The sequence below is a fragment of the Podarcis liolepis genome (assembly GCF_965112155.1).
Source record: "Podarcis liolepis genome assembly, chromosome: 4".
In the NCBI taxonomy this organism is placed as follows: domain Eukaryota; kingdom Metazoa; phylum Chordata; class Lepidosauria; order Squamata; family Lacertidae; genus Podarcis; species Podarcis liolepis.
The window spans coordinates 53,212,802-53,232,212 of record NC_139558.1 but is presented as its reverse complement, the minus strand read 5'-3'; the positions used below and the strand labels follow the sequence as shown (position 1 = coordinate 53,232,212).

The 19,411-nt window shown below is 41.0% G+C and overlaps 1 protein-coding gene and 1 long non-coding RNA gene across 4 annotated transcripts in view; both read left to right on the top strand.

The window, feature by feature from the left end:
• Window positions 1-19,411, top strand: part of DYRK1A (dual specificity tyrosine phosphorylation regulated kinase 1A) — a 125,467-nt gene that overhangs the window by 26,862 nt on the left and 79,194 nt on the right. The window lies entirely within an intron of this gene.
• LOC310705604 overlaps window positions 9,614-19,411 on the top strand; it is a 328,640-nt gene continuing 318,842 nt past the window's right edge. The window contains exon 1 of the long non-coding RNA XR_014525402.1: window positions 9,614-9,657. This is a non-coding gene — a long non-coding RNA (uncharacterized lncRNA). The remainder of the gene's footprint in view (window positions 9,658-19,411) is intronic.

The following is a 19,411-nucleotide window of genomic DNA, read 5'->3' as shown; positions in this document are numbered from 1 at the left end:
AGGCTCCATGGCTTCAGGGATAGCCGCCAAAAGCCTCCAGAGCTCCTGCTGTGCTCCGGAGGCTTCGCGTTGCTTTTGCTGAAGCCAGGAGAGTGAGAGGGATCGGTGCGCACTGATCCCTCTTACTCTCCTGGCTTCGCTTCGCTGGAGAGGCGCTGTGCAACTTTCCCTCTCTGTGCAGCACCCCTTCAGTGAAGCGGGAGGAGAAATGGAAGGGGCTCCGTTTCTCCTGCCGCTTCGCTGAAGGGGCACTGCGCAGAGAGGGAGAGAATTTTTCTTTCTTGTTCTCCCCCTCTAAAACTAGGTGCGTCCTATGGTCGGGTGCGTCCTATAGAGCGAAAAATATGGTATATAGCAGGGGTCTGCAACCTTTAAGACAAAAAGAGCCACTTGGACCCGTTTCCGAAGAAAAAAACAACTGGGAGCTGCAAAACCGGGAAGGTGACCTTGGGACGGTGCGTGACTAACGCACGCACCACCCCCATGCGACATCACAGCCAGTACAGCGCCCGCCACAGTGGGGAGTGTTGGGGTGCACAATGCGCCTCCTCCCCTCGCTAGTATCCGCCCCGGAGCCGCGGCAAAGGTGTAAAAGAGCCACATGCGGCTCCGGAGCCGCGGGTTGCAGACCCCTGGTATATAGTCTTCCAGTGGCACTGCGTTTTCATAGAAGCTGGTCTATATCCTTGTGAACAGCTGTAATATTAACTTCTCCTACATTCTGATCTCATGTACAGTGGAACCTTGGTTCTTGAATGGCTTAGTTGACGAACAAATTGGCTCCTGAGCAGCGAAAACCCGGAAGTAAGTGTTCTGGTTTTCGAACATTTTTCGGAAGCTGAACGTCCGATGCAGCTGTCGGTTATTGTTTCCAGGGCGCCTGCACCAATTGGAAGCCATGCATTGGTTTTCGAATGTTTCGGAAGTCGAATGGACTTCCGGAACAGATTACGTTCGAGAACCAAGGTACCACTGTATTAGGATTCCTGTGTGTGCTTACTTTGGAGTAAGTCTCAGTGCATTTGAATCTTCCAAAACTTTTGAGCTTCACTGTTGTGTAAATATACCTCTTTTCAGACATCCACAGCATTAATCTGGGATTATCAATATTTAATAAAATGTATACCTCGTGGTAACTATTTTTATCCATGTAAGATAGGGTAAAATAAGGTTGCCGTGTTAAAAACCTGTGCCCCCATGTATGTTTCTGTTTAATTTCTATGCCTGGCTAGACTGCAGGGAAGTACATCGATTCACCAAATGGATTTGGCATGATTCCGGTTTGCACAAGGACTTTTATTATAGTTTTGTTTTAAACAGGATTGCAACATCTTACAAGGAAAGCAGGGTAGGGTATTCTGACTATATAACTGAAACAGTTAGCAAACAGCCACACTTGTTACATACTATAACATAGTTTTATATGCCAAGTAAAGATTAGTTACTTTGTACATTTCAGTTTTACACTAATATAAAGGAAATTGTTTTGATATGAAGGAAATTGAATTTCTGTCATAAACTAGATTGTATTCTATGGTAAAGTGAATTTATTTGGTGTGTCTTCTACATGTCTGCTTTCCCACTATCAAAAACATTGGCTAATTTATCTGTGCCAATTAATGACTGAAATAAGCAGTTATGGTGTGGCACACCTTAATGTTTCTGTTTTCCTTGCTGATATCTGAAACCATGGTTTGATAGCAACCAGCATACCTTTTTTAAACAACTCTTTCTCATAACCTCTGCTAAGGCCTTCAGAGCAACTTACAAAGTAATAATATAAAATCATATCAAAAGCTAAACAGCAAAATCCTAATAATTAAAGCCAGCAGCAAAATTTAAAACAGCTGCAAAATTTTAATGTCAACACCCTTTGCAGTGACAGATGCTTGGCAGAAAAAAAAAGTTTTAATCAGACATCCAAACATTTTAATAGAGTTGGCCTAATGGATTTCTGTTGGAAGGGAATTCCATAGCACTGTTAGTGGTGGTACCTAAATCAACACTTCCCTTGGTGTACTTAATACAGTGGAGCAGGGAAGAGGCAGAACATATAGAGCAGGATTGGCGGATATTCCACCTTACAGAGGTTAGCAGGAACTGGAAATCCTTAATCAGGGCAATCTGTCCATGACAAAGGAGTTAGTAAAGGATTCTTCCATTCTGTTTTCAAGAATAGCACCAGAGATTTGATAGGTTTTTCCCTTCTGAATTTACTCTTAAGTTGTACACAGAGTCCTTTCTCTCTCAGCTCTATCTCTCTCAGCTCAGGATGTCTCTTCATTTCTCCATACATGGCCTGATTCCACTCCTGCAACACCACAACTCTGCCACTTGGCTGTTTCATTTTTCTAAACACCTGCGTGAAGAAATTCTCCATTTCACCATGTTGCCTCTAGTTCTACCACTATATCCTCCTGCTCTGGCAATCCTTCATCCATATTGTTTTCTGAAATCCCTGTGTCATTTTTAATTCCAGTTTTGGTTTCATCCTTTTGTCCACTTTCATTCATTTCATCAATCTCAGCTCTAATCACTTTTATTTGCTCATCAAACAATTGCTGAAGGATGCCAACAGTCAATGGAATGTCAAACAATGTATGTTAAATGTTCTTGATCTTAACAATTTAGTTTCCACCTTAAGATCTTCACAGCATTATTTCTTAACAAAACACTTTCCTTTCCCACAGAGGAAATATGAAGTAGCAAAATTACTTTTGATTTTGAGGCAACACTTTTGTTGGAAAAACAGAATTAAAAATAAAGTTTCTTAGTCCTCAGAACTCTCATGATTGTTTAAAACTTTCTTGGTTCAAATAATTAGACCATGCTTTTTTCTGCCTTCAGCTCTTTAATGATAGACTCTTCTTAAAGCCGGCAAGTAGCTCGCACACCTGATGTAAATTTCAACTGGCAAAGAGAGAAACATTTTTTAAAAATACCTTATTTCAGGGCTCTTACGTGGCTTTTGGGCAGCATGTTGATTCCTCCTTTCTAAGTCATTTACCTCCATCCGAGATCCTAGACAGCTTCTCGGGCTCCAGACATAGAAAACAGCTTTTTTCTGAGCATCAGATGTTAATCCCCTGTTCACTCTTATCTCCAGAGTGAATTCTATAGATTTATGTCTTGGATATAATCAATCACCATGTAATTATTTCATCGGCAACCTGCCAACAGAAGACATTGAGTTTGCCATGTTTCTCCCCTGGAAGTCCATCCCATTGCTGCTTCTGACCCTTGCAAGTTCCATTATTTAGGGAGGGGCAACCCACTGTCCTCACAGACTTTTTTTTACTGCCCCTTTCAGCTTTCGACACAAGGAGTAGAGTTATAGCACTGCTATCAATATCATGATATTCAGTTGTTCCTACATTCCAAGTGCCATTATACTGCATTTTAAAATTGTTTTATAAAACACTGAAGTAGTTTTCTACAATAACCTCACCACTTAGGTCAAGTCAGTGCTTAGAGAGGAAGGAGCAAATTTTCTTTTTGTATCTGTCCAAACTCATGCATTCACTTTTAAAGATAACATGTCGCAACAGCACAGTATAATATATATTTTGCTCATAAAAAACCAAAAACTAATAATGGTGGAAAACTGCTTCATTGTTATAATTTCTCTTCACATTCCAGTGAAATAATGAAATAACATGTTTTGCATATTGTGCATGCCAAGCAAAAAGCAATCTCTTATTTGCCTAGCTAGTAAGGCTGATCTGTATATTATGCTATCCAGAAGTGTGCTGGCTAAGAGAATGTATTGCTTAAAAGTACCTCAGTGGTGAATTTTTAAAAAATTAAAATCTGCTTCAAAAAGGCTAGTTCTACTGTCTTTCACTTATCGGCTGACCATGTGTTGAAGCCTGATATGATTTAGGTTTACTTGGAGTGTCCCATTTTCATGGGAGAGTACTTCCAAGTAAGTGTGTAGGATTGCAGCCTTTGATGAATTGTCTTCATTTCTGATATTAGATTTTCATGATGTGAATAGTTAAGTTCCTCCTTTTTTGCTGCTGTATTCTTCACTCTAGTCATGATTGAATTCACATGTTTTTCCCTTGACGTGACATCTGATTCTATTCATGAGGTGTTTTTTTTACTTTGCTTCTGTGTCTTGTAATGATTCCTCTTCTGTACTGTCTTCACTTTCCTTCTGCATGTACTGAGTACGTGTGCAGATTGCAGTACTGGAGAATGAGAAATTACGGTAGTTGGGGCATAGAAGTAATTTTGGCTCCTGAAAGGAGTTCTTGGTACCATTTAAATTCTGGTGCCAGTGTAGTGCTTAGAGATACCACTGGAACTCTGTTTGCTGTTTAGTCGTTTAGTCGTGTCCGACTCTTTGTGACCCCATGCAGAGCACGCCAGGCACTCCTGTCTCCTTCATGGATCACTGCCTTGCCATGGCAAAGGGGCTTGAATAACTCAGAGAAGCTATGAGCTATGCCGTGCAGGGCCACCCAAGATGGACAGGTCATAGTGGAGAGTTTTGACCAAACGTGATCCACCTGGAGCAGGAACCGGCAAGCCACTCCAGTATCCCTGCCAAGAAAACTCCATGGACAAAGCCAACAGGCATTGGAAGTCTAGCATAAACTAAAAGGGTCAGGTTCAATGGTGATTGCAACACTAAAAAAACTTGTTAAATGTCTTTGCAGTATGTGCTAGAGAAAGAGAAAGTGAAAGAATGTGTTTGACCAGAAAAGTGGACGTGATGAGGGTGGATTGGTTTCAGAAAACTGCAAAAATGATTTCGGTTCTGAAGAATGTCTCCTCAGTACCCTTAGCAAAATTTATTGCTGTTAGTTTGACAGTATTAGCCAAGCTTTAGTTTTCTAAGATTAAATAAACACATAAATGGAAACAGAAGTAGACATTTGGACATTTTAAATATAAGGAGCAGTTATTTTTAATTGGTATTCATTAGAAAAAGTAGTCCAGTGAATAAGGAGATGATCTCTATTACACTATCTTTTCAAAATATATATTCTAATTGTATGTTAATGACCATGTGCAGAATATCAAAGTACTTGTGTGGTACTGCTTACCTAATTTAGTGGTTTTCCTTTTCTATTGGTAGATCACAAAAAACCAGCTACTACTACTGCTTATTATTATTGTTCATTAAATTTCTATACCACTCTTCATCTGAAGATCAAAGGGTGGTTTACAATATAAAAATAACAACAGTAACAACACTTATAATAATACAAAACAAAAACACCCCACACGCGGTTTAAAAGACTATAAGATTGTTTAATTAGCCAGAGGCTTGGTAGAAGAGGAATGTTTTTATTTGGTGCCTAAAGGTATGTAATGAAGGCGTCAGGTGAGCCTCCTGGGGAGAGCATCACCTAAGCAGGGAGCCACTGTAGAAAAGGCCAATTCTTGTGTTGTTGCCCTCTGGACGTCTTGCAGAGGAGACACATGAAGAAGGGTCTCAGATGATGATTGTAGGGTCCAAGTCGGTTCATACTTAAACATGTGCAAAGCTTCAAAAGTAGTTTGGGATTGACAGAGGTCTTGGTAAAGAAACATGTACTAGATAATCCTTGCTCCTCCTCCTCTGATACCTGCTCTCCCACAAAAACAGTTTGTGAAACCTGCTGATAAGCACTGCAAAATAACTGATACACTGATCACCCCTCTTTATTGTATTCTAATAGTAAAATTGAAATCCCAAGTTAAATTCAGTGGTAATTAAGTTAGTTTTAAAATTAATGGATTAATCTTTAAGACTACAGTCGCATACCATATTGAACTTAATGGTATTTACTTCTCAGTAGACATATATAGGATTTCACTTTTGTGCAATGCAAATGGCAGATTCATTTGGTCCAGTTTTGATGTCCTAACAATGGGTTCTGTGTTCCAGAAGTATTTGCTTCAGTTACTAGCAAGGCTCTTTCAGTCCTCACTACTTAATCTCCTCTCTACACATGCAAAGTCCTCTGGCATGTGCAGATGGCCTTAGAGAAAACCAATCATATTTCTTTCTTGTGTTAGATTATAAACAGCTAAGAAACAGCACGAGTCTTAGCTTTTCCCAAACTGTAGCACAAATTTGAGTCTGTTAGGGGCTTCTGAGTGTCCACACTAGAGGGCAAGGAGCACTCATCCTTGGAGAGTTGGTGAATAGATTTGTGGATGCCTAAATAAGTGTGTAAAGTGTCTTTTTCATAGAATTTTGAGTTGGAAGGGATCATGTGGGTCATATAGTCCAACTCCCTGCAATGCAGAAATCTTTTGTCCAATGTGGGCCTTAAAAATAATAAATAATCCCAGCCAGTAACCTCAAAAATTATGTTGACATAATCAATTAAGCAATGGTATTTGTTATATAAGAACCTGGAACTATGGCTTGGAAGTTATTGGTAGTTTTTCAAGTACTAATCTTGGAAACATATTGACATTTTAATTTCATGGAATTTTGGTTATTAATTAGTTAAGGGGCTCATGTGCACAGTGCAGAGTTGTGGCAGTACATGTGCCCTTACAGGTGCTCAAATCTCCTTCATTAGTTCAGTTTTTTTAATTGCCCAGTAGGGCTGATTGTTAGCAAAATGATTCTTATTGTTATATGTAAATAACAACTATTCTTTTAAACCCTTGGTATCCCAAAATTCATTTTGGAGAGGTGTTTTGGCAAGTTATAATACTGGCTATATATCAGAGGTATCAAATGTGGTGCCCGCCAGATGCAACAAATCTACATTGTGCAACAATTGTATCACATACTGGCAAGGGAAGGACCACAGAGATAGGTGATATTTTGTTTCTTATTCCCTCTTTTTTCCAGTTCCTATTTCTCAAGGCCAGGGCACACAAAACCTCAGTTGTCCAAGTTAGCGTCACTATTTGAGGGTAATGCAGTTGTAAATGTCCTGATTGACAAAAGGAATAAAAAAGGAATACAGATATGCAACTGCTTCTATTAGCAATGCTAACTGCCATTATTATAATAAAACACATCTTTTAATATTTCTAACTATTAATTTTTATTAACTGTTTTTGTGTTAATTTTAATATTTCTTGTAAACCATTTAGATGTTTACAAGCAGTATAAATTATTTGTTAAGTAAATAAATAAATAAATAAATAAATAAATAAATGTTATTTCAAAGGGGATTTGTATTATTATTTGTAATAAAATAAAATAAGCTGGGGGGGGGAATGTTAACTACCCCCACTTCCAATACTACTACTAATAATTTCCAGGGGTTGTGAACAAAACGACCCAAATTTGCGTTTTGTGTATATGTTTACTTTTAATATTAATTCAATTATATTGTTTTCCTCCCTTCTTCCTTGTACGCTGTTGAAGTGTATAGATTTGTTAGGCATTTTTGAAAGTTAAAGGTAGGTGGGGTATCATCACTCTCTTAAGTAGCTGACCTAATTTGTTTCATTTCATCCACACCAGTGTGGTGTTGTGGTTAAGAGCGGTAGACTTGTAATCTGGTGAACCGGGTTCGCGTCTCCACTCCTCCACCTGCAGCTGCTGGGTGACCTTGGGCTAGTCACACTTCTCTGAAGTCTCTCAGCCCCACTCACCTCACAGAGTGTTTGTTGTGGGGGAGGAAGGGAAAGGAGATTGTTAGCTGCTTTGAGACTCCTTAGGGTAGTGATAAAGCAGGGTATCAAATCCAAACTCCTCCTCCTGCTCCTCTTCTTCTTCTTCTTCACCCTGTCCTGCATTTGTATGTAACGCAAGCAGCAGAAGAAAAGTTCACATACACAAAACAATTTTGCTAAATGTATGAGATATGGTTTTATCTCAAAAGATAATTAAATTATTTGGAAAGAGCTGCTGTGCAGGGCGAGCACCACAAGGAAGGCCCCCTCCCCCCTGCAATAACCAATTGTTTTCAAGTGCTTTGGCCACTCAATGAATTCCAGGGAGATAGGTCTGTACCCCTTCACTTCTGCACAGTTATCTTCCTTGTGCATTGCACATTGGTCTGTGATAGCAAGTTATGTTCATTAATTTCAGTGGGTCTACTCTCAACAACACGTAATTGTATACCATCCAGTGTGCTGTAGACAGTACTGCACAAGGTGGACCAATTGGTATGACTTGTATAAGGCAGATTTCTGTGTCTGGTTACCTGCAGGGCTGAGGATGCAGGATGTTTGCAATCAAATGCAGATGCACTGAACCCAAAAGCTGAATTAGTAAGCAGTAAGCAAAAAGATAGCTAGGGTCGGGGGTGGAGCCAAAGGAGGCATTCGCACTAGAGAAACATTTTATAAATTCCGGTTTGTACAGGGATTTTGTAAACCCTCGGGGTGCTTTTGACCCATAATACCAGGTAATGTACCGTATTTTTTGCACCATAACACTCACTTTTTTCCTCCTAAAAAGTAAGGGGAAATGTCTGTGCGTGTTATGGAGGGAATGCCTATGGGTGGCATGCCTACGAATTTTCCTCCTCTAAAAACTATGTGCGTGTTATGGTCGGGTGCGTGTTATAGAGCGAAAAATACGGTATATGGTAAGTAATTTGTCTATTTTGCTTTTTCACCCTGTCTGTTTCTTGTGAGAAAAAGCATTAAAAACAGGTTTTATGCTAAGAATGTATATACATGAAGAGTAACTAAAGAATTTAAAGGGTGCTTTGCAAGGTCACTTTGACTCCTAGCACTTTACGTTCATTGTTTTTCAGTTTTCTCAGTTTTCCTATGGGGTAGAAATAGCTTCAAAAGTTAAAAGAGTAAAAACATCAATTTTCAACTAGATTTATGAAAATTTTATATGGAAATTTGCACCTTGTGATGGTTGAGGAATACTTGGAGGACTGAATGGTAGAGGACTGGCACAAAAGTTTTATTATTTGTCCCAGTGCGCTCAGGATGCATTTGACCTCATAGAATCCTAGAATTGTAGAGTTGGAAGTCCAACCCCCTGCAATTCAGGGATCTCAACTAGATTATACATGACAGATGGTCATCCACCTCACCTGCCAACAGATGGTTATTTAAGAACTTTAAAAACTCTGATTTAAACTTTGTTTTAATCCATTTTTTATTTTGTAAATAGCCCCAACTTTTATCCACCCTGAAGAATATGTGTTTTGTAATTTAAAACTTAATAAAAACTAATTTGTAAAATACTGTGCTTTCAAAAATAGTAGTGGAACAGAGTATGTAGTGTAAATTACTGTAGCACTATAAGGAATGGTCAATTGTGGGATTTCAGTTATTGATAAAAATGGTCAAAGCAGTTAAAGGCTGCATTAGCTCTGATATGATACTTCCCTGCTGGTGCTGGCATAGTTTGTAATGGCAATTTAATCATTCAATCTTGCAGACAGTAGTACATGTGCTTTTTCAAGTGAAAATGCAAAGTTCTATACCTAGAAAAGTCCTGCAAATTCATATCAAGGCAAATAAAATGTGCAAACTAAGAAAATTTCGTGTATTTTATTACGTTTCCATCATGCACTCATTCACATTCTGAGATCCCTACCTACTAGCAATATCAAATAGTACGTAGTCAGAAGAGAAGCTTCTAGTGGAAACTGCTTCCATGTAAATGTGCATAGCAGTGGCGTAGCGTGGGTTGTCAGCACCCGGAGCAAGGCAAGTAATTTGCGCCCCCTAACCCGTGGATTTGCGCCCCCTAACCCTAACCCCCAGATGTTGCGCCCGGTGTGGCTGGCCCCCCCTGCACCCCCCATGCTACGCCACTGGTGCATAGGATTGTATTCTGAATGTTCTCATGACTAGCTGCCTTGAGGGATCTTATATTCAAAAGGTAGAATATAAATATTCTAAATAAAATTGTTCCTTATTTGGGATGCTTCATAGCCAGTGGTTTTGAAGAACTCTGCTCTAGGATTCCTCTGTATATTTGTCTATATTTCCACATGAAAGCAAGCTTTAAGTCATATATAGTTTAAACTAGATTTATTTCTATATAGAATATTAATTTTGATTTTGGGTGTCTGAAAGCTACAAAACTGGAAGCCTTTTCTTCCTTTTTTGGAATGGCATAATTTCCAGCTGGAGTTCTTTCTGTCTTTAATTCCTGTGCACAACTGGCTTTTGTTACGTTGACCATCGCAACTGACTCTGCTGCTGTATCATTGTGTCCATTTTCTTATTAGTATCAATAGCAGAAATATAAAGCAGGGAAAGGGAGCTCATTAACAGTTAAGAAAAACAGCAGGTCATATAGCATAGGTAAGCAGGAGCTTGGGTGAAAAGGAATGAAGTTGGGTTGCTGTGAAATAATTTTTGAGAGCAACTTATTTTCAGCTTCCTCCAGAATAAGCACTCTTAATTTCCTAGGTAGTGGAGGTACCTTACCTTTTCTGTAAAAGTTCTATTTGTTTTTAGTTCTTCTCATAACTTTTTCCTGGTAGGTGCTCCTTTCACATCATTTCACCATACTTCTCTGACTGGACGAAGGCATTATATTGTGTTCAGCCTTCATATCGGGTTCATTGCCTCTGCTGTTTTACAGGGCATAATTTAATTTGAGCCAAAGGCTTAGATGAGGACAAACAAAATCCACAAGAATCTGTAACATCAGTTTATCTGATACTGCTATTCAAAGGGGTCTCTGATGATGCCCAGTTTTCCCTCCCTCAGGGAATGTATTTTCCTTGGTCAGGCTGTTTTCAAGTTCAAGTTTCTGGTGTCTATTGGCTGCTGTATTTTCCCATTGTATTGAATATTAGGCATTTCAGAGAAAGACCTGCAGCATAAGATTTGGCTAACAATTTCAAATCAATATTTTCTCAACCCGTGTAGCTTCTTGGTAATGTGCAATGCTTCTCTGCCCATTTCCCACTCTTCTCAAACTCCTCCTTCTGGACTTCATCCCATTCTTCTGGACTACTTCCTTTCCCACATCTTAGACCATATTTCGTACTCCCTTTGGTTACTATTCCCCAAATCAATATCATACCCAGAGAATCTCCAAACCAACAGACTCACTTTCATTGTGGCTACAGAGCCTGAGAGTCAGCAGCAGAAAGCTGAGCTGACTCCTTTTGTAGAATTTGTGGGTGAAATAGGGACTCCACATTCAGTGCCAAGTCGAGCTCAGGAGAAGGAGCAGAAAGAGAGACATCTGGTGGAACGGGAGAATGGGAATAATGGCTGGTGAATTCCTGCTTCATTCAGAGATATTGAAACTAAAGTAAGCTGTTCATAGTGTTTGCTTCCTCTGATTTAACTATCCTTCTATCTGTCCACTCTGGGCTTCTTTCTCTGCTTTCCCTTCCTTCTGCTTCGGTTGACTACTTTATCCACCCTTCACTTCCTTTCTCAGGCCCCCCCCCCGATGACTCAGTGCAAATGGGTTTCTCTTTTTTCTGGCACAGTGCAAAGCAGTTTTTGAAAAATGATAGGGGCTCACTATGTAGTTGGCATCAACTTTCTCTCTCTCTCATATACCGTATTTTTCGCTCTATAACACGCACCAGACCATAACACGCACGTAGTTTTTAAGAGGAGGAAAACAAGAAAAAAAATATTCTAAACGAAATAGTGGATATATGATTTTTGTGGTTCATGCTGTGGCCACAGACATGTGATCTGACAGTGAGTTTGGAGTAGCCCAATGCAAAAATCCTGAGGATCCATGTGGATCCGTGCTTTGTAACCACGGAGGAGGGAAGGAAGGGGAACTATGGATCCTCTGCTCACGACTGCAGCAGATCCCCACCACCACCCGCAGGCATTCGCTCCATAACATGCACAGATATTTCCCCTTACTTTCTAGGAGGAAAAAAGTGAGTGTTATGGTGCAAAAAATAGCGTATGTTGTGAGCCCAGTTTCTAGAAAGGAAGGTATCTGAGAGCTCAACTCCAGAGGGCAGTCTCTGGAGAAGCAAAAATGGAAAGACAGTGTGAGAAATGCAACCACAGGCAAGCGAGGAAGGAGACTCGTAATCTAGGGGAGGAAGCTTTTTAACCAGCTTTGGAGAGAAACTGAAGCCCTTCTCCTTCTGAAGAATATGAACCAGGGTGAAAGACAGGGGAATGTGGAAAGGGAGACTCCTGTTTATCATTCTTTCTTTAGCATTGTACTGATTGTGCCATGGTAGTCATTGTAGTGCCAGTGAAGGAAGGATTATGTAGCTCCAATGATGAAAAGGAGAGTGGAGTTAGAACAATCAAAAGGAACCTCTGATGGGCACCAGAACATTGGTGAATCTGATCAAATTGTGGCAGGGGCTGAGGAGGGGGTGGGCTGATGGAGAGGAGAATGTAGTGTGGATTGAGAGGTTCCACAGGCCAGATCTGAATTGATTGCTGACAGTTTCCCATCCCTGATAGGAACCTACACTATTAATCTCAACATTTATGGTTTGCATGCTGTATGCTTGTTAACTTTTGACCACTGCCACTTGAAACGTTTCTAGATTAAAAATCACCACTCTTAACTCCAGTATAGCTGTATGGCATGAGTGGCTTCTCCACCACCCTGAATGGATCACTTTAACAGGTGGGTGGGGATATCCACCTGTCAATCACCTGACATCACTGTGGCCCAACTTTAAATGAAAGAATTTGATTTGATTTATTATATTTCTATGCCATTTTCATTCAAATGAATCCCAAAGTGGTTTACAAACAATAAAGAACAATAATATGATGGAACATAACAGAACATACAGCCTAAACAATATAGAATGAGGTTGTGTTTTGGCTGTGGTTGTATCTTGTATGGTTTTGGAATTGGAAGGGCAGTCTAAGTGTGCTTCTGAATCTTTGCAGCCTGACTTGAACTCCAGCTGAGTTGCAAAGGAAGATCTGTGCCAAAAGGGGTTTGCAGTCAGTGCTAATCAGCTCTCACTGCAAACCCTGCTGAGATCGGATGCACTCAGATCAGCTGATAGCGCTGACTGCAAACCTCACTTTCGGCAGGGATCAGTTCAACTTTGGAGCTTCCAATTAGAACTCCCAAGCGGAACCAATCCCAGTGTGACTTGCATTTAGCATCAAGTTTCAAAGGTGCCAGATGAAAGCCTCACTTGCAAAGGAACAATCAGGAGCTCATGTCAAGGCTCCCAATTTTTCCTTTTCAGCTATGCTACCTGTTCCACACATCATATGTGATGTAGGCATGGCTTGGGGAAAACTTCCCTGAAGGTCAAATCAACACCCCTGCTGGCTGGAGGTTCTCAATTTCTGTTGTTTTATGTACTCAAGTGAGAAGAATGGAAACATGGGATGAAGGGAAAGATGAAGACCTGCTAGGTAGGAGACAGATTCTGCGGGGGTGTGTGTGTGTGTGCACTTCACATCTGTGTGACAGTGTTCGTAGTGCCATGAAGGGACTGTCAGTGCAATACAGGCAATTCATGTGTTGATTGGTTGTTGCATGTTGCAATCGTTGCATGGAGAAAGCTGCATCATAAAGTCTTACTGGAAATCTCCAAGCAAGTTGCTGTGATCTCCAAGCAGGCCTGTGAAGACCCCTGTCTAACAATCTGTGGAGTTGACACACTTGTAGATATGGAGCTAGATGGACCAATGATTATCTTACCTGGCATAAAGAAGCTTGCTGTGCTCTATCATTTTGCTTCTACTAACTTGGGCAAGACACTGTTGTGGACAGCTCCCTAGAAACTTTATTGCAGACTCTGTACAAAGTAAGGAAGACATTTCACATGATTAGGAAGTGGGCAAAGGAAATATAATGCAGCTATAAAAATCAATCATGCTTCTTCATAAAGTACATTTTAAAGTATGGAGAAGGACAATAATAAAATAATTCGGAGATTGGAAAATATTATTTGGAAGAGAACAATAGAACATTAAAATCCCTAAAATCTAAAATGACTGCTAAGCAGTTTTTATTTTGGAGCTGTGTAAAGATATTGCTTAACAATTGGTGAATTATATATTTTCTTATTTAAAATTAGAACTAGAAAAAATTATTCTTCTAACTCAGTTGTAAGGTAGTAAGAGGAAGGTGCAAAATGCTCATTTGCTGGAAACGATGACTGAATCATTGTGGGTTGCTAGCTGTAGTCTTTTAATACAAGTGCCTCACCCTCTATGCAGTACAGTACAGTAACTGTTTTAACTAACTTCTCTAATGTAGGGGTGCTTTCAATGTAAGAAAGTGATTTAAAACAGTGTGCGCGCGCACACCAGTGGTTTTCAGCCAGTGGGCCATGGCACCCTGGGGTGCATTGAATAATGGTCAGGCATGCTGTGGGCAACACTGGCCTCCATACCTCTTTCCTTTCCTCCCTCTTCTGATGCCCTCTCTGCTTCCCAAAGGCTTGCACAGCTGTTTGTTGCAGTAGCCCTGGCTACAAGCTCCCCAGGCAAATGCTGCCTCAGGGGCTGGCCAAGGGATGCTGGTTGGCAGGAGCTGAAGCGGCCTCAGAGTAAGCAAGCAAGTGGGCAAGGGAGCCCAGCCAGCCAGTCCACCAGCGCTTGCTGTTGGGACTGGATTGACAAGTGGGAGGCCGGGCAGGCAGGCAAGTGGCGCTCTGGCCTTTCTTGTGCTTGCTGTGTGCAAGGCCTGCTTGGGAGCTGAGTGCCTGGTGCCAAAGGGGAGCCCTTCTGTTATGCAGGCCTGGCAGCGCCTGCTGCTGCCTCCCAAGTTAAGGTTCTGACCTCACGTTCACCTTTGGCCAGTCTCCGTTGGGCCACTAAGGTTAGGGGCATCCTCTTCCCAAGCCCCTGTGGGGCAGTGTGACAAAGCACCTCTCTTTGGGGCAGCTCAGAGACGAAAGGCAGCAGCAGCTGCCCAGGGGACTCCCAAGGTGAGAGGCGAGGCGAGGAGGCTGGGGGAACACTCTGCAAGGGAGGGTGTTCAAAAAAGAGTGAGAGGCAGCCAGCTCTGCAGGCAAGGGGTGACATAACTGAGCTCCTGTGCTCCACAGGGGTGCCACAGAAAGAATGCAATTGATCAAGGGAGTTGTGGACTCAAAACGGTTGAAAACTTCTGGTGTACACCACTTGAAAATTGCTGGAGACCTTGGGAGCTATATAAACTTTTTCATATGATCAGTGGAAATAGATTTTTTTGTAATGGATCCAGCAACTCCGTTTGTATTCTAAAAGAATTTCCCCCAAATATTTTATATTGCATATACCTGGCAGCACAAAAATAGCAACTATATACCTTGTAGTTAGCAATATTTGTTGGAAATGTTGAGGAAATGATCTCAATTTCACTCACCCATGATGGACTTGTAAACAAATAACAAACCCCAAAACAGTTTCTGGGAAAAGGTTATAACTCAGCTAAACAAAACTACTAGGTGTCGTAATGGAAACATTTGGAGTTAATAGTAGCCTTTTAACAGCAGCAAAATTAGTTAGAGCTTCCAAATAGAGACTATATCACACTTCAGCTTTAAAGGAATGGTATATAACCTCAGTGATTAAGTTAACACTTAATCATTTCCAAGAAGTTAGACAAAAGAAATGAACTATTTTTTTATATTAAATAGCAATGCAATCTGGATCTTAAAGTGAGTATAGAGCATTTTTCTTACCCTAGCAACTAGATCATATTAGTATCATATTAATCAGTCATTCTCTCTCTCCCTGTCTTTCTGTCCCTCCCTCCCTCCCTCCCACTCACACACAGTTAAATGGGTAGTACTAATTGATGATATCATTTTATTAAGCAAAATTCTTATGTATTTCTCATAATTCATACATGTTTTGTACATTGTGTGTATTAAAATTTACTTTTTTTCATTTAGCACTTGCATTATCAAAGCCAACACCACATTATGAAAATTGCGGGCCCTAGTCAGGCTGCTGAGAAGGGTACCTTTACTTTGTAAACCTTTAGGGGAAAATTAAGCAGACTGCTCTAGCTCCATGCTATGAAAATTGTGAGCCCTACACCAAGGCCTTCTTAGCTTGCTTGATAAACCAAGACAAATGTGGCCTCTGTTTCTGTTGTCAGAAAAAAATGAACCAAATCCACAGCCAAGTACAGATATTGACTGTTTTGCAATCTTTCTGCAGACCACCCAAATAGTTCTTTTTGTGGACAGTTTGAGAAGTTTAATTTAGACACATAGACGATAGCTGCAGAAATCATTTAGTTCAGTGACCAGGACAGATCTTTGGCTGTGGTTGTCCCTAAGTGGCAGCTTGTCACTTCCAGATTCTGGCAGTTTAACAGTATCAATGATAAAAAAGTAAATGTACTGAATTTATTTATTGTATTTATATATCATCTGAGGGCGTACAACAATATTAGATGGGTCCTTAGTTTTGCCTAGTACAGTGGAAGCTTGGGTTGCGAACATAATCCGTGACGGAGGCACGTCCGCAACGTTCGTAAGCTGCAGTGCCACGTCTGTGCACGCACATGACGCGATTTGGCGCTTCTGTGCATGCACAAGCGGCGAAACCCGGAAGTAACCCTTTCCGGTACTTCCGGGTTTCCCGCAGTCTGCAACCTGAAAATGCGTAACCCGAAGCGTCTGTAACCCGAGGTACCACTGTTCAAGTCTCTTTGGAGTTTATAAACAAAAAACAAAAAAACCTAATGTTGAATAATCTTGATTATAAAGTTAATCTTCAAGAATTTTGTAACTTTTCAATATCCATGATTATGTTAAATCAAAGAAGTATGTTTGTCCATAAGGATAGGCAGCGTTAAGACCATTATGCCAAAGTGGCCTCTGAGGTTCCTAAGTGGGTAACATGATGCCCATCAACAACACAAAGCTCTCAGACATCCCACTTGGTCCTTGTCACGCTTCCTTCTCCGTTTTTTAGAAATTGAGGTATTTTTTGCTTCCTGCCTTTTGCTTTTATGTGATGAGTGCGACACGTGCTTGTAGGAGAGATGTTGCCTGCTTATTTCGGGGTGGGGTGTAGATGTTTTGCAACAGTTTTTCTTCTGTGAAATGGGTATTTTGTTGTGTCCACAGCAGCTTTTTAGATTTTCAGATGTGCCCCAGGCCCAAAAAGTTTGGAGACCCCTGAATTAAACGGACTGAGGAGGGCAGTGGTTAAGTGCCAATGTATCTTCACAACAGGCCTCAGAAGAAATTACTATGCCAGACAGTCCTATGTGAGAAGAGGCCCAGGAGCCGGTCCTGCCTCCATTTTGATTATCAGTATTTTACTTCCAGATCTTTTACAGAGATTATTTCTAGTCCAGCTGAAGTTAGCATTTGAGGAGTGCATCCTTTAAACACCAGCCATTTTCTCAGAGGATGGTGGAGTTAGGGGCAACAAGCCTAAACTCAGTTGATTCCAGATCTCTGCTTGAGTAATACAGTGGTACCTCAGGTTACAGACACCTCAGGTTACAGATGCTTCAGCTTACAGCTAACTCAACAATAGTACCTCGGGTTAAGAACTTTGCTTCAGGATGAGAACAGAAATTCTGCGGCAGCGGGAGGCCCCATTAGCTAAAGTGGTAGCTCAGGTTAAGAACAGTTTCAGGTTAAAAGCAGACCTCCAGAACGAATTAAGTTCTTAACCCGAGGTACCACTGTACTTCCAGTTGGTTGCTTTGGGATGCTTTGCATCCAGCTTGAGTTTTGCCCAATCTCACTTGGAGCTATCTGTGACTCTGCTTTCCTGTCTGAACTCTTGCCCTTCTTTGCAAATACAGGCTTGTAGATTCTGCCTGTAGCTGGATAGTCTCCACCTTGAATCACTCCCAGCTTCACTCAGAGCTGTCCGTGGTACTGTTTTCTTGCTGAACTTTTGTTCTCCGCTGATTCTCCCCATGGACTCCATCTGAATATTATTCTTTCTAGCTAACTGTGGTTTGAACAAATCACTTTCCTGTTTTGAAAGCAGTGGGAAACTGGGTTATTCCAAACTGCAAAAGGAAGTGTTACAAATACCCTCTCCTCCTGTATGAAGGAGGGTACAATGTGAGCCAAGGCTCATTTCGGCATATGCTCAGAACAGGAAACAATGGTTTTTGAACTAGGCCTCTGTGTTACTTGATCAGGGATATTTTTGGTTGTTCTCATCAGTAAACACAACCTGAATAATGACAAAATTAAGTTGCTGTGAGCAGATGGATCCCACTTTCAGTTAGTTGCTTTCCTTCTAAATGAGCAGGTTTGAGATTTGTGGGCTACCCTAGATCCTCAGTTATTTCTGCCCCATGGAGTGTCTTTCACCAGCTATCGCTGGTTCACTTACTGCATCTGCTCCTGGCCAGGGTAGTCTAATCACACTTATCTGTGCCCTAGTAACTTTCCTCTTGTGTCAAATAGCAATCTCAGGATAGGGAATTTTGGGACAATGGTGTGGGTAGAAAGAATTACTCTTCCTACTGCCACAATCCTGGTGAGGAGTGCAATGGATGCTACATATGATTTTAAATATGATGCCAGATTGCACCTTTGACTTTACTAGTTGTTTGGTCCTTCAGTATTTAATAAGTTTGATAAACTTAGCAGTGACAAAAAAATCTGAAGTGCCATGAACTCAAGCACAGAAACATTAGGTTTTGTATATGGATTTTTCACTTTCACAGCATTTACTTTTGCATGGTTTGTGCCCTTTGGATTTGCACATGGATGTTCTTTGACCCATGAATCACACTTGATGCATCAGGCATACCTGAGGAGTAAATCAGATTTAGATTTCAGTCTAGTCCAGCTTTCTCCCACCTCACAATGACCCTCTGATAGTGAAGAGGGCCTCATATCACACTTGCTCCTAAAAGCATTGTTGGGCAGGACTGGGGTGGAGGCTGAGAGGCAAATTACCCCCTGTTCAAATATACAGTGAGGAGAGACGGCCTTTGCTACCAAAAGGATCTGGGTGGTGAGCACGGGTGTGTTATGCTTTGATTGGAGAAGCCCTGTAGCATATGTCCTCAGACACAAAACCCTCTGATTTTTACAGTAGTGAAGGTGGTCTCTGCTGTCTTTTGGTGCTGAAGGAGAGAAGTTTGGGTTTAGAAGTAGCCCACTTTTCCTTCCTGTCAACCCTTTTTCATGAAATTGGTAGATGGGATAATACAAAATATCCTGATGACTCTTTGTGGTGGCATAATAGAAATCAAATTTTCTCAACCCTCACAAGTCCCCCACCCCTTCTGGGTTAGTGCATGTATGCTGTCCTCTTGCCAGATATATTTCCCAGTGGCATGAGGGAAGTGCATGTGTACAGATCATGACCACAATAGTGGAGCATTGGTATTTCTTATCTACTGATCTTTACTTGGGGCATTTTGTGGTCTTGTTGCTTATCACCGTTTTCCTGTTTAAGTTGAGAGCAGTGCAAAGAGGCTTTCAGGTTGCATGGAACTTGGCTGCTTAAATTAAGGAGCCTCAGAGTGGAAACAACACACTTTTACAGTTGTGAACAGTATTCTCACAGCACTTGAGGGCTGAAACAGCAGTGTATACAAGCTCAATAGCGCTGAAAATCTAAAAATAGCATTGGTGCTATTACGCTTGCATGTGCTTGCATTGTACAATTT